Raw genomic sequence first — 15,943 nt, 5'->3', positions numbered from 1 at the left:
TGAAGGGACATTGAGAAATTTGTTTAAGCACTTTAGGTCCAGAATTGGACGGAAAGTTCCCTCCTTCTTTGGGACAACAAAAAGGTTTGAATAAAACCCCAAACCTCTTTCTTTTATAGGCATAGGGGCAGCAACTCCTAAGGAGGATAGATCCTGAATGCACCGTAGAAAGGCATCGCTCTTTTCTGGTCTGGTAGACAGATTCGAGAGAAGGAATCTGCCCCTTGGTGGATGATATTTGAAGTCTATCTTGTATCCCTGAGATACCACCTCCAGGACCAACAGATCCTGTACGTCCTTGAACCAGGCATCTGAAAAAAGAGACAGTCTGCCCCCTTCACAATCCGATCCCGGATCGGGGGCCACCCCTTCATGCCAATTTGTTTTCAGCAGTCTTTTTATTCTGCTTTGATTTATTACAGGACTGAGCTGGCTTCCAAGTACTCTTGGGTTGCTTGAGCTTGGAGGAGGATTGTTGTCATTGGGATTTGTCAGAACAAAAGGAACAACAATTAGAAGATTTGTCGTCCCTTAGACTTGTTCTTCTTATCTTGCAGTAGGAAGGCACCCTTGCCTCCGGTAACCGTAGAAATCGTAGAGTCCAGACCTGGACCAAATAAAATCTTTCCCTTTATGTTGAAACATCTTTTCTCAGAAAGGTTTCCATTTTCTTATCCATCGGCTCTCTGAACGTATAGTAGTACGTTTAGCAAGTGTAGAGATAATGTCATCCACCTTAGGAATGGAGCCCCACAAATCCAGTTGAGAGTCCAGGACCGGGAACAACTTTTTATAAGTAGACGAGGGGGAAAAGGAAGAACCAATTCTTTCCCATTCGTTCTTAATAATGTTTGCCATATTAACTGGCACAGGAAAAGTCAAAGGAACTTTCCTGTCTTCGTAAACTCTGTCTAACTTAGGTATCATAGGTTCTTCAGGCAGCGCGTCCTCTGAAACCTCTAACATAGACAGAAACTCCTTTAATAAAAAACACAAGTGCTTAATTTTAAATCTAAAGGACACTGCCTCTGAAGCAGGAGGCTTATACGCTAGGGACTTCGACCCAGAAAGTTCACCCTCTGAAGCTAGAGGTTAACTCATTATCGGATAACTGGGACATAATGGCTAAATCTGATAAATTTTTAGATGACTCCAGGTCAGAAGAGCTATGTTTAACCTTTCTTTTGCATTTATTAGAGCAAGGTAATGCACTGAGGGCTGCAGACACCGCCATTTGTAACTGCGCGGCAAAGTCCACAGGAAGAAGGCTCTCTCTGGATGGAGGACTAGATGTAATACTGGCAACTGCATGTTGAGTGGATAATGTAGCAAGGGTAGTAATCTCATGGGACACATAGTCCTTAGAGGTAGATGACTCAGAGGGACTAAGAGCCTTAGCAGGCTTGTCTCCCTTCTTAGACTTTATAACGGTGTTAAGGCAGGTGGAACATAATTGAGTGGGCGGGAAAACCACGGCCTCCTCACAATATAAACAGGTAGGATTTAGTACAGAAGGAGTAGCTTAGCTCAGGTTCTACCCACAGAAGGACACAATTAAAAACATTTTTTATTATAGAAAACTGCACCTTTATACTCCCAATGGCTGGGGTACTCACCACCTCCTAGATTCAGACAGTTAACAGAGGAAATGCTCTCCTCAGGTTCAAGTCTCAGCCAGAATGTAGGAAATGAACATAGAACATGGAGTGCAAGACAGTACTTCCCCTGTTATTAGAAGTACAGCAAGTAATAGGAGATATGCAACACTTTCAAAAACGAAAGTGAAACCTGTTTGTTCCAGCCAAAAACACAGTCTATCAGCCCAGAAAAAAATCACACAAAGCAGCATGTAAATAATTAACACACTGATTAATTAACCCCAACTGTTCAATAAACCCCCTTCAGAGGATATTAACCCTGGATCCTATCAAGGTATCAAGGAGCCACACTGTGACCCTGTTATAGCATTTTATGTGTAAAAATTGAAACAATCTTACCTCCAGGATCCATGCTGTGGAACAGAACACAGCCTTTCAAGTGTGACAGTCTTATAGCGGCACTTCTGACATGGACTTGAGTGAAATAAAGCAGGCAGTGAAACTCATTAACACTGATTGCTTAGGAGCTGTTAGCAGTAGTCGTTCATCAATATTCTCACTGCGAGGTTGACATGACTACTGAAAACTCCAGTCCTATCTCGAAGGGCAGATTCCCTTTTTCAGGACTCTCCGAATCTTCTGCCACCTCTCTACCACCTCCTAATGTGACGAAAGGCAAATATTGACTGGGGTAATGAGGAAGTGGGAGGGATATTTAAGCCTTTGTCTGGGGTGTCTTTGCCTCCTCCTGGTGGCTAGGTGTTGTATTTGCCAACAGTAAGGAATGAAGCCGTGGACTCTCCCTATTTTAGGAAGGAAATGTTAATTTTCCATTGTTCTCTCCAAGTATTGGTCTTTGGTTTACGGACAGATATAAGATAAAGAAGCATGTATAGGTACACAAGGTGATAAAGAAATTAAATCTGATTATAACTACAAGCTTAAAGTGAATGGCAATTTGATCACTGGTGAAGCCTTTTAATACTTCCTTTGAACATCCGTATTCAAACCGCTAACTTTATTTTGCGAAAAAATATTTACCAGATATTGTATATTTTTAATACTAACTTTTCTCCACTTTAGACCAAACTCCTTCCCACCGGCACTTCCTTGTTATTGACAATGTGACATATAGAACGGTTCACCCACTCTATACGTAGGTCTAAAGCGCGCACTCATAAAGCTCTAACTATGCGCATGCGTTCGAAAAATGATGTACTTCATCTGCGCGTGCTATCAAGTTTGATACACTGAAGCTGCGCATGCATTAAAATCGTCTATACTACAGCGTGCAATAAGATATTTATTTTCCGGAATGTGTAAGTGGGTTTTATAGACCATGAGCGTCACTTCTGAAGCTTGATATTATCGCTAACAAATGCGCAGAAGAAGCGCATGACGTTGCAAAAAAAGGGTTGAATGCCCAGGGGGGGAACCGGATTGGCAATCCTTGTTGTCAATCTTTCATGAAATGAGGGACAAAATGGTGGGCGGAGGAATCGAATCGTGGGATAAATATTAAGATAAAAAGGTAGATTTTTTAATTTCAAAAGTAAAAAACAAAACAAAAATTATGAATTAAAGTCCCCCTGATTTCTAGAGATTGAGAATATGGCGATTAACAATACAGTTGAGTTTACATTCACTTTAACCCATTTTATTAGGTTGTGGCTTCAAAACACAAAAACACAAAATCAGCTAATTCATATACAAAAATAAGCCTTAAAAATACTCTGCAGGTGGTAAAATAAGTATTTTTAAATAGATTAAGGGAAAAACAATTTTACAATATACTGTCCCTTTAACAAGACTGTGTTCATAAGAGTAACTGTTTAAATTTAAATTATTTTCTGAAGTATTTGTAAATGAAATTAGAATCCACATAAAATGAATAATAATAATAAAAAAACCTGAACATACTCTTTGTAGCTGCTGTTGAAGCACATCTTTTAGGTCATTAGTTTTACAATTAACTGGTATCATGAAGAAAAACATATTAAAGAAAATGAGCTTTAATAAGTGTAGTGGAATTAACTGCTTGTGTGAAAAATATTTGTCACTTAAACTACAATTAGTAAATTAAATAAAAATATGTGTTGTTTACACAAGAACTGCACTGAAATCTGTGATGGAAGTAATTTCTAACCATAGTCTAGATCCTATGCTTATCTAAAAACAGAGCTTTTTTGATAGGGATCTTAAACCCAAACACTTTCTTTTGTGATTCAGACAGAGCTTACAATTTATAAAATAATAAAAAAAAAAAAAAAAAATCCCCAATTTACTTCTGTTATCAAATTTTAACATTTGTGCACAACAACTGCCATATCGTTCTCCAGACATGTGTACGCTCCAGAGCTTACGTCTCTGCTTTTCATAAACGATACCAAGAGAAAATTTTATAATGGAAGGAAATTTTTAAAAGTTGCATGCCAAAATAAAAAGTTTGGGTTTCATGTCCTTTTAATAGTGGAACCTTTTCAGAGAACAGATCACACACAAATAAGTAATGTTTAGGGAGAAAGGTCTAGATTCATGGGGGCCTATCTATCAAGATCCGAAAGGAGCTTGATGGCCCGTGTTTCTGGCGAGTCTTCAGACTTGCCAGAAAAAGCAGTTATGAAGCAGCGGTCACAAAGTCCGCTGCTCCATAACCTGTCCGCCTGCTCTGAGCAGGCGGACAGACATCGCCGGAAATCAACCCGATCGAGTACGATCGGGTTGATTGACGCCCCTGCTGGCGGCCCATTGGCCGCGAGTCTGCAGGGGGCAGTGTTGCACCAGCAGCTCTTGTGAACTGCTGGTGCAATGCTTAATACGGAGAGCGTATTGCTCTCCGTATTCAGAGAGGTCTGGCGGACCTGATCCGCACTGTCAGATCAGTTCCGCCAGACCTTGATAAATAGAGGCCATAGACACTGTTGCAGATGGGCCTCAACCTAAATACAAGATCATATTTGTAATTCATTAAACATTGCATCTCCTATTTTTCTGAGAGTATTGTAAGTAGGTGTTCCTATCATTAACATCTGAAGGTTCTCTATGAAACAGAATCTATTGCTAAGCAGTTAAACCAATTACAGCTGCAACAATTTTGGAAATTATCTTGTAAGTTGCAGTAAATGTAAATGTAAAATGTAAATGTCTGTAAGGGTAAAATATTGATGTGTCTGCCTTGTTATAGAATGTTGTGTTGCTAGATAGAACGAGAGGTGTCTCAAGTCTCACATACAAAATTTGTGGCTGTCCATTGCACTTTGGTTGTTCTGTGGATGTGGTTGAGATTATTAACCTACACTCTCACCAAACATGCAGAATTCACAAAAGACTTCATTGCCTTTTTGATGTTTCTCATCTTGAGGTTGTGTCTTGCTTTTTCAAACCTGACAAGGTTGTACCATTTTTTTTTTGCCCTAAACCCATCCTAAACCCTGACCCTAATCATAAGATTCATAACTGAAGGCTCGCCAGAAACACAGGGCATCAAGCTCCTTACGGAGCTTGATAAGTAGGCTCCAGTGAGTATACAGGTGAAACTCGAAAAATTTGAATATTGTGCAAAAGTTCATTTGTTTCACTAATGCAACTTAAAAGGTGAAACTAATATATGAGATAGACTCATTACATGCAAAGCAAGATAGTTCAAGCCGTGATTTGTCATAATTGTGATGATTATGGCTTACAGCTCATGAAAACCCCATATCCACAATCTAAGAAAATTAGAATATTACATGCAATCAATAAAACAAGGATTGTACATAGAACAATATTGGACCTCTGAAAAGTATAAGCATGCATACTGTATGTAACTCAGTACTTGGTTTGGGCCCCTTTTGCAGCAATTACTGCATCAATGTGGCGTGGCATGGAAGCTATCAGCCTGTGGCACTGTTGAGGTGTTATGGAAGACCAGGATGCTTCAATAGCGGCCTTCAGCTCTTTTGCATTGTTCGGTCTCATGTCTCTCATCTTTCTCTTGGCAATGCCCCATAGATTCTCTACGGGGTTCAGGTCAGGCGAGTTTGCTGGCCAATCAAGCACAGTAATCCCATGGTCATTAAACCAGGTTTTGGTGCTTTTGGAAGTGTGGGCAGGTGCCAAGTACTGCTGGAAAATGAAGTCAGCATCCCCATAGAGCTCGTCTGCGGAAGGAAGCATGAAGTGCTCCAAAATCTCTTGGTAGATGGTTGCGTTGACCCTGGACTTAATGAAGTACAGTGGATCAACACCAGCAGATTACATGGCTCCCCAAATCAACACAGACTGTGGAAACTTCACACTGGACTTTAAGCATCTTGCAGTGTGAGCCTCTCCATTCTTCCTCCATACTCTGGGTATTTGGTTTCCAAATGAGATGCTAAATTTGCTCTAATCAGAAAAGAGGACTTTGGACGACTGAGCAACAGACCAGGTCTGTTTTTATTTAGCACAGGTAAGATGCTTCTGACGTTGTTTGTTGTTCAGGAATGGCTTGACAAAAGGAATACGACATTTGAAGCCCATGTCCCGGATCCATCTGTGTGTGGTGGCTCTTGATGCACTGACTCCAGCCTCAGTCCACTCCTTGTGAAAGTCTCCAACACTTTTGAATGGCCTTTTCCTGACAATCCTCTTCAGGCTGCAGTCATGCCTACTGCTTGTGCACCTTTTTCTTCCACACTTTTCCCTTCAACATAACTTTCTATTAATGTTCTTTGATATAGCACTTTGGGAACATCCAACTTCTTTTGCAATTACCTTTTGAGGCTTTCCCTCCTTATGGAGGGTGTCAATGATGGTTTTCTGCACAACTGTAAGGTGTAAAATCCCACGGGGGGGGTGTCAGTACAGGCCAAAGCCTTGGGCCTACGGTACCACCTGAGGCATATGCAGATTATCTGATAAGGATCCCTTTAGAATGACTCAGACCACGCAGCATTATGATCGAAAGCCAATTCTGTTTATTGAACAGTTATAGTGTACAGTAACAGCATACATGGTTAATGGGATGACACGTTTGAACCACGTCATCTCGTACCATATTTCATGAACACAAGAAGCTTACAAAAATACATGAGAAAAAGAGGAGTATGAAGGAGTGTTTCTTATGACAGTAGAAAAAATATATCTGTGCGCATATTTCAGCCTAAAGCAAGGTCGTTTGGCCATCTTACCTAGATAACAGACTTCCAGGCGCCTTGCCAGGAACCTTCTACAAGGCCAGTAATACTAATACAATTTTACTAACATCAGCATATTTCTCACTACATAATAACTGCTATAATAAAGTTTAATCATTACAAAATGGATGCTAATCATCACAAGATGGCTGCGAGGAACAAGATGGCTGCCGTCAGGTTCATATTACCCCTAACATACCATCCTTTTATTCTAACAGAATAACATAGAAATAGACTGGCATAGAAAATTAGTAAAGCCTTATATTATGGTAACAGAACTCTATAAGAATACTAAAGAGAAAAATATTCGTATGTCGTGATATACTTTTATAGGCTAATTGTCACTGCATATAGGTACAACCCCTCCAATACCCTCCATCTATCTTCCAGCCTTCCCAAAACTACCGGTCTACCGGCACAGAGACCCAACCAGCCCCCCATCTACCCCCAAACAATGCTGCATCGTTTATCTCTCCACCTGCATTGCTAGCACCCCCCCAATATGTCCATCAGTTCCTTCTCCACAGTAAAGCATGACATAGCAACAGCACAACTGTCTCTAGGTGGCCTCTGATCACTTTAAGAACAGTCTTTGTCCATTGAGAGCGCTGCACCTTGACACTTTGCTATAATACAGTTCTCCAACAGTTCATTTGCAGTAGGGGTGCTTATCCACGGTTCTTCCGCAGGGAAATACTGGAAATCTGATGGTTTGTTCATGGGGTAGACAAGGCAACCAGTGGATACCCATGGCAAGCAAACACTCAAGTCACAGGGAGTCTAATTTAATTGGTTGACCCTGTAACAGCATAACAGGACCTCCATATCGAGCGGTAAGGCACAGTCCAGAGAAGGATAGTCTTTATGTCCTGAAGACACACATCAGAGGCTTTCATGGATTACCCAGAGTCCAGTTCTGGGTGCTGGTACCAGCATGCAAAGCAAAGAATGGATCCAAAGATAGTTCAGCAACTTTTTTTACTGCAGTATGGTGGTTAAAACAAGCTTGACAAAAGGTCTTTCATGTTCATCTTTTCTTTCTTTAAAGGTTTACTTGCTTTCAATCTTTAATCTTTTGAAGAGTGCACTTATGGAATTTTGCCTGTACAGATTTTACCTAAATATGGAAACTCAAAAATAATTCAGTTAGTGTGTTCCAATCTCTGAAGACAGCATACTCTCATCCTGCAAATACAAATATAGTGTTAAGAACCACATAGAAAAATAAAACATTTTAGGCATCTGAAATATGAGAGCAAAATAAAACACAGAAAGACAATAAAAAGATCTAATCCACCAGGGAGGGGAAAAAAAAAGGAGTGGGGTGTGGGTGTACAGGCTACGACCGGGGTGGCCATCAAGGTAGATGCTTTTCCGTGGCCAGATTCCCAATGAAGGAAAGTTCTAGACAATCCTAGGGACGTAGTGCATCCTGCATAGGGGTAAGACAAGGAAATTTAGGGCACAGCTGGTGGTTAGACAATAACATTGTACGAGGAGATTCAAAACGTTTTAGGTTCACCTCCTAAAAACAATCACCCCCATTACATAAAGATATTCATCAATACTCATCAATACTTCCCCCATGTTTGCGTGAAACATCTCATGTGACACGCAAACACAAGATAACAAGAAACTAAACGGCAAATCATGCACTCCACTCATGCAGAGACAATTCTCAATAGCAAGCAAAATGACATACACTTCACTATTCACTATGCTGTCCATACAGCACGCTTCCACACGTAGTCACAAAAGAGAAAAACATAACAAACAAACAGTGAAAACTAATCGTTCTTGTCTTTCACAAAACAAAACATTAGCTGTTGACACAAATTTCAAACAACCACAATTAACTTAAAATGCAACACATATTCTGACAGTCACTGAAATGCAACACTCTCAGAACACTACAAACAATTAAAAATATCCACTATGTACAAAACTTTGATATCACACAAAGAAAGCAATCACAGCAGATGCCCAAGAAACTTCAGTTGCAGATTGCACAAATAAAATTGCGCTTATTTGAGAACGATCAGATAACCACGGTAGCTACTGTTAAAGGGACATTCATTATTCAGATAGGACTTTTAATTTTAACCAACCTTCCTAGATTAAGCCAAACATAGGTAGGCTCATATGCTAATTTTTAAGCCTTTGAGGACTGCCTCTTATCACAGGCTGTATAAATCTCATTACAACCCCAAGAGACAAAATACACGAAAGCCATATAAATAAAACTAAAACTGTGTGCTGGAAGAAGGCCCTAGACACAAGGCATGTCAAAACTATAATCAGATAAATTAACAAGTTATGTAAATGCAGTAGAATCAGATAAATTGTGCATCATTTGTTTGCTGTCCCCCATTGCCTTAAGTAGGGGTGTTTATTTGTAGACACCTTATAGACCACGGCTTAGCTGTTATGCAGCAATCAAAGTCATTGCAATAATAGCTGTAGACTAGTTAGTAACCAAATAACTATATATATTTTAAAGTGTCACTGAAATCACTTCATTAAATAATATCTCATGTATTTATTGAACGCAGTGGGGGTTATTTTAAATAACAAAGAGTTCTGTAATATCTTTGACAGCAGATGGGCACAGAAATAAAATGATCAGTTTTACGCTATATTCTGTGACAGAATGTAATATAAATACTGGTTTCTTTGTAGTGAGCAATTTATATTTATCATTTTTTATAACATAGAACACCAGTACTACCGCTTTAAATGTAAAGTACAAATCTTTCTCTCTGCGACGAAGCCAAACACAAGAGAGAACTTTTTTTTTTTTTTTTTTTTTAAAAGAAAACCAAAACATGCACAGTGTTATCAGTCTTCTCAAGGATAGTAAGGCAAGCTCAAAGTTTCATTTTTACTTAAAGGAAAAACACTGTTTACTGCTTAAAAATATAAAATTCACACTAAAACTTGATAAATGCTAATTAGTTTAACCACAACAAAATTATTGGATTTAGCGTTGTGTATAAATTAATATTCACCATTCTGCAGCTCTCCAGCCAAATATAATCAATTGCATATAACACAAAAATAAGCTTTCTACAAAAGAATAATACAATTTCCCCTTTAAATTATTCCCAATGATCCTTATAATAAAAAAATGTATACTGACGTTCATGAAATAGCCGAAGCAAGCATAAGCAGCATAAGAACGCACTCACAGTGGGATGCAGGCTAGTTAAAGGGACATTTTACCCAAACTAAAAAATAATCTTTAATTGAAACTGCTAACACAGTGAAATATACTAGTGTTAGGCTTACAGTAAACCTCATCGTCTTTTATGTAAATATTCCCTTAAATTCTCAGATGTTATATCAGTTTGCCTGTATCCCTTTAAATATTTTCACTCCTCTGTTTTTTTTCGTTGTTTTTATTTTTTTTCTGTCCGCTAGTCTCACGGATACCTTAACTAAAATTGTAGACAACTTATCACTTCAGTTTGCATTACAGAGAGAATTAAGTTATACTGCAAAAAGAAATATCTGCTATCTAAACAGCAGATTTAAAATAAATATATACAAAGAAAGGTCTCTTAAAATATATTTTGCAAACTACTAATACAGTGTTATTGCACTGGTCCTTTAAATAAGAAAATGACAATTTTCTATTGCTCCGTCTACGCACTGAGCTCTGATTTTACAGACAAATATAAGATAATGAGATATTCTTATTATCTAAAATTCAACCCATTGCAATCAACTGTGTTTTGAAAGCATAAAACCAGCTACTTCATATATATACAAATAAACTTGCAAATGCAATTTCTCCTATATGTTATACTATGCAGCTTGTATAACAAGTCATGGACAATACATTAATAGCAACACCTTGTCACAGTGGACTGTCCCTTAAGGACTAACCATTCATCACGTAAATTACATATGTATATCCCAACCATAATTTAGGCTGCTTGTATGATTTACCACACAAATTTCACCTCTGTACTGTAGCATGACCTGCAGATTAATTTACTTGCAACAAAAACGGACGCACTTTTAAATAAACTTTCAATTACAGCTTATAACTATATGTCATTGGGTGCACCAACTCTGTGCACAGACCTTACAAATACAACATCCGTTAACCCATTAATCATACCCGAAACAGTTTCATATTTACCAGAGCGTGACAAAAAAATCACACACACCATCGCACTTTCAAAGCCACTTTCGAAGCCGTTACTTCACTTGCAAAAACAATATCATATATTTACATGCCGAAAAACAATTATCACTTAAAACTAAAACTGCATACGAATACCATATACTTAAAACATTAAGACTTTAAAATACAGGTTTATAAAATAACATTACAAGATATCTTCTTAAAACGTCTGATTTCCCAGCAGGGAAACAGAAAGAAACAGTTTTACATTTGTACAGCTATACAGACAAGCTCATTTCCTCTCGCATACCAGAGATTCACTCCCTTTTTTCCTTTCTCAGAAAAGCATCTATTTCATAGCGTACGACATACATATAAAATTTACCAGATTAACTTGTGACCAAGTTCAAAATGTATTTTTTTTTTCCGAAACCCCGCAAAATGGCCACTTTTGCATGGCTTGAGACAATCATTTTCAAATAATACATTCTGTTTTTGGTTTAAAGCAAATCTGTTACACTCATACCACAGTGAGAACCTACAGACCATCACACATTATGCATCTCAATATACAAAATTTCATTTTTGTTACTGCAAGCAAACAAAAAAGTCTTACAAACGAAGCTGCTGTAACAGATTTCTTTCCTTTTTTTTTTTTTCTTCTGATCTATGTGCGCGCTCTGTGGTGGCCCCCCTTCTCTGCCTGCTACATTTTTTTTAACACAGAGATTTCTCTATTTACCACACAGCAGTACTCACTGACAGTGTTTTAAAAATATTTCTGTCTTTTGCAGAAACTATTAACTCTCCTTTTCTTTTACCTTATACATGTAATTTTCTCTGTGCATTCTTATCTATAAGCAGTTCCCATTTCTCAACACAATAATAGCCACAATAATAACATGCACAGCCACTTAATATTTTCTACGCACAGCATCAAAAAACACAAACAAAACAAAGCAAAGCAAGCATCAGATATCAACATGAGCTTCAGGTGGGTAACAAAACTCTATTATGGGAATGAATATGGGAAACTTTAACATATGTGAGACTCACTCACTGCCACCTTGCCCGGAGGAGCTTATCTTAAAAGCTCTCCGTCAACTGGCATTCATATATTTCTTGCGCGCTTATCACAGACAGAACTCACAATACCTGTCGTATCCCAGCACAGGACTGATTACCTGTCTGGAGGGGTATCACAACTGCCGGCAGGACTATAACCTCCGCAAACCTGCGTCTCAACCACAGGAACCCATTTAACCCTTTATCATATATTATCAACACCTATTACCAGACTAAATTTAGGTTCAAATTCACAGAAGGAAAGCATGGTAAAAGCACTCATACTTGCTCACTGCAAATCCCACTGTCCTGACACCAAGAATTGTATGGTGTAAAATCCCACGGGGGGGGTGTCAGTACAGGCCAAAGCCTTGGGCCTACGGTACCACCTGAGGCATATGCAGATTATCTGATAAGGATCCCTTTAGAATGACTCAGACCATGCAGCATTATGATCGAAAGCCAATTCTGTTTATTGAACAGTGCAAGCAGTTCTTATAGTGTACAGTAACAGCATACAGGGTTAATGGGATGACACGTTTGAACCACGTCATCTCGTACCATATTTCATGAACACAAGAAGCTTACAAAAATACATGAGAAAAAGAGGAGTATGAAGGAGTGTTTCTTATGACAGTAGAAAAAATATATCTGTGCGCATATTTCAGCCTAAAGCAAGGTCGTTTGGCCATCTTACCTAGATAACAGACTTCCAGGCGCCTTGCCAGGAACCTTCTACAAGGCCAGTAATACTAATACAATTTTACTAACATCAGCATATTTCTCACTACATAATAACTGCTATAATAAAGTTTAATCATTACAAAATGGATGCTAATCATCACAAGATGGCTGCGAGGAACAAGATGGCTGCCGTCAGGTTCATATTACCTCTAACAACAACTGTCAGGTCAGCAGTCTTTTACCATGATTGTGATTCCTACTGAACCAGACTGAGAGACCATTTAAAGGCTCAGGAACCCTTTGCGGGTGTTATGGCTTAATTAGCCGATTAGAGTGGGACACTTTGAGCCTAGAATATTGCACCTTTTCACAATATTCTAATTTTCTGAGATTGTGGATTTTGGGTTTTCATGAGCTGTAAGCCATAATCATCACAATTATGACAAATCACTTGAACTATCTTGCTTTGCATGTCATGAGTCTATCTCATATATTAGTTTCACCTTTTAAGTTTCATTAGTGAAATAAATGAACTTTTTCACGATATTCTAATTTTTTTAGTTTCACCTGTACTGCACTTATATTTTATTAAGTATATACAAGCACAAAATTGGAGTCCTTTCTCTTCCAGAGCCTTCTGGATCGACACAAGTTTGGTGGACTTCACATTGGAGCAAGCGCCCCCCCCTAACCTAACCTAACCATATCTACTGACAGTTTGTTGGGAGAAACTGTGGGAGTCAGCGGCTCCGCTCCTGAAGGGGAGTATTTGTTCTTACCATTAAGTTTTAGCAATTGTATTGATATAATCAATTGTTTGTTTTTTCCTCCTGTGGATATTCTACTGAGGTATTATGTATAGGACTAGAGCTGAGTCCAAGGTCTTTACCTGCACCAAATACTCGGCAGCTGCTGTAATACATGTAAGATAATTTACCCCTACACAAAACAACAAACACTAATATTAAAAAAAAAAAAAAATCAGCCAATAGGATTGAGCTTGCATTCTATTGGCTGTTCCAATCAGCCAATAGAATGTGAGCTCAATCCTATTGGCAGATTGGATCTGCCAATAGGATTGAACTTCAACCCTATTGGCTGATTGGTTTAGCCAATAGGATTTTTTCTACCTTAATTCCGATTGGCTGATAGAATTCTATCAGCCAATCGGAATTGAAGGGATGCCATCTTGGATGACGTCACTTAAAGGTACCATCATTTAGTGTTAGTTGTCGGAAAGATGAGGATGCTCCGCATCGGATGTCTTGAAGATGGACCCGCTCTGTTCCGGATGGATGAAGATAGAAGATGCCGCCTGGATGAAGACTTCTGGCCGTCTGGAGGATCTCTTCTGCCCGGATAGGATGAAGACTTCGGACCGTCTGGAGGACCACTTCTGCCCGGTTGGGTGAAGACGTCTCAAGGTAGGGTGATCTTCAAGGGGTTAGTGTTAGGTTTTATTAAGAGGGGATTAGGTGGGTTTTAGAGTAGGGTTGGGTGTGTGGGTGGTGTGTTTTAATGTTGGGGGTATTGTATTTTTTTTTACAGGTAAAAGAGCTGATTACTTTGGGGCAATGCCCCACAAAAGCCCCACAAAAAGCCATTTTAAGGGCTATTTGTAATTTAGTATAGGGTAGGGATTTTTTTTATTTTGGGGGGCTTTTTTATTTTATTAGGGGGATTAGATTAGATTAGGTGTAATTAGTGTAAACAAATTGTAATTATTTTATTATTTTCTGTAATTTAGTGGATTTTTTTTGTACTTTAGCTTATTTAATTTAATTGTAATTAATTGTAGGTAATTTACTTAATTTATTTAATGATCGTGTAGTGTTAGGTATAATTGTAACATAGGTTAGGTTTTATTTTACAGGTATATTTGTACTTATTTTAGCTAGGTAGCTATTAAATAGTTAATAACCTTTTAATAACTATTCTACCTAGTTAAAATAAATACAAAGTTGCCTGTAAAATAAATATAAACCCTAAGCTACTATTAGTTATATTGTAGCTAGCTTAGGGTTTATTTTATAGGTAAGTATTTAATTTTAAATAGGAATAATTTAATTAATTGTAGTAATTTTATTTAGATTATTTTAAATTATATTTAAGTTAGGGGGCTGTTAGGGTTAGACTTAGGGGTTAATACATTTAATATAGTTGCGGCGTTGGGGGTGGCAGATTAGGGGTCAAAAAATTTATTTAAGTGTTTGCAATGTGGGGGGGGGCTCGGTTTAGGGGTTAATAGGTAGTTTATGTGTGTTAGTGTACTTTTTATATTACGGCATTAGCCCATAAAACTCTTAACTACTGACTTTTAAATGCGGTAGGAGTCTTGACAGGAGAGGCAGTACCGCTCACTTTTTCCAAGACTCGTAATACCGGCGTTAGGAAAATCCCATTAAAAAGATAGGATACGCAATTTACGTAAGTGGATTTGTGGTATGCTCGAATCGCAGAAAAAAAGTGAGCGGTACACCTGTACCTGCCAGACTCGTAATACCAGTGGGCATTAAAAAGCAGCATTGGGACCTCTCAACGCTGCTTTTTAAGGCTAACACAAAACTCATAATCTAGCCGACAGTTATGTATTTCTGAATTACTCAAGATGGCTGCCAGTGAAAGGACAATGTCTTATGGAAAACATATTTATAATGGTACAATAATAAATTAAAATAAGTTTGGTAGAGGTCCAAACAAAGGACACCTGTACAAAAAATTTGCTTTATTTTGTGCTTCAGTCACCAAGAAAAAAATGATCAAAGATGGCTGCTATACGATGTGACAAAATTACTCCATATTGCACACAGTAGTTCTCAATGTAACTGTAATCAGCAAAGCAAGTTTGAAACATTTTGTTTAAACCGATCTAATTTTATAATCAATTGAAAAATATCATTAAGCATTTTTGAATAATTCAAAACAGCATCCAAACCACATGACCGATCAAACTTGTATTTTACAAATCCTGGTTATAGCACAAGTGTACACACAAAATTTTACATCTCTACCATTACAGGTTTTGAAGAAGAAGAAATATTTATTTTTCTTTAAATTGCACATATGACATAAAATGGCCACCATACAGTGCAATATACGATGTTCATATTACGCACACATGAAGTCACCATAGGCTTCTACAATTCCATGAAGTTTTATACAGTTTGGAAAACGTTGTCGAAGACAGCGGTTGTACCGTGCAACCGTTAAACCCTATATGACCTTTGGGTGTTTTGGCTATGAGCAAACTAAGTTTACTATTTTGGAACACCGTTAATTATTGTAATAAAGGCTATATAATTTTA

This window comes from Bombina bombina, chromosome 6 (assembly GCF_027579735.1).
Source record: "Bombina bombina isolate aBomBom1 chromosome 6, aBomBom1.pri, whole genome shotgun sequence".
Lineage (NCBI taxonomy): Eukaryota > Metazoa > Chordata > Amphibia > Anura > Bombinatoridae > Bombina > Bombina bombina.
This window is presented reverse-complemented; position numbering follows the sequence as displayed.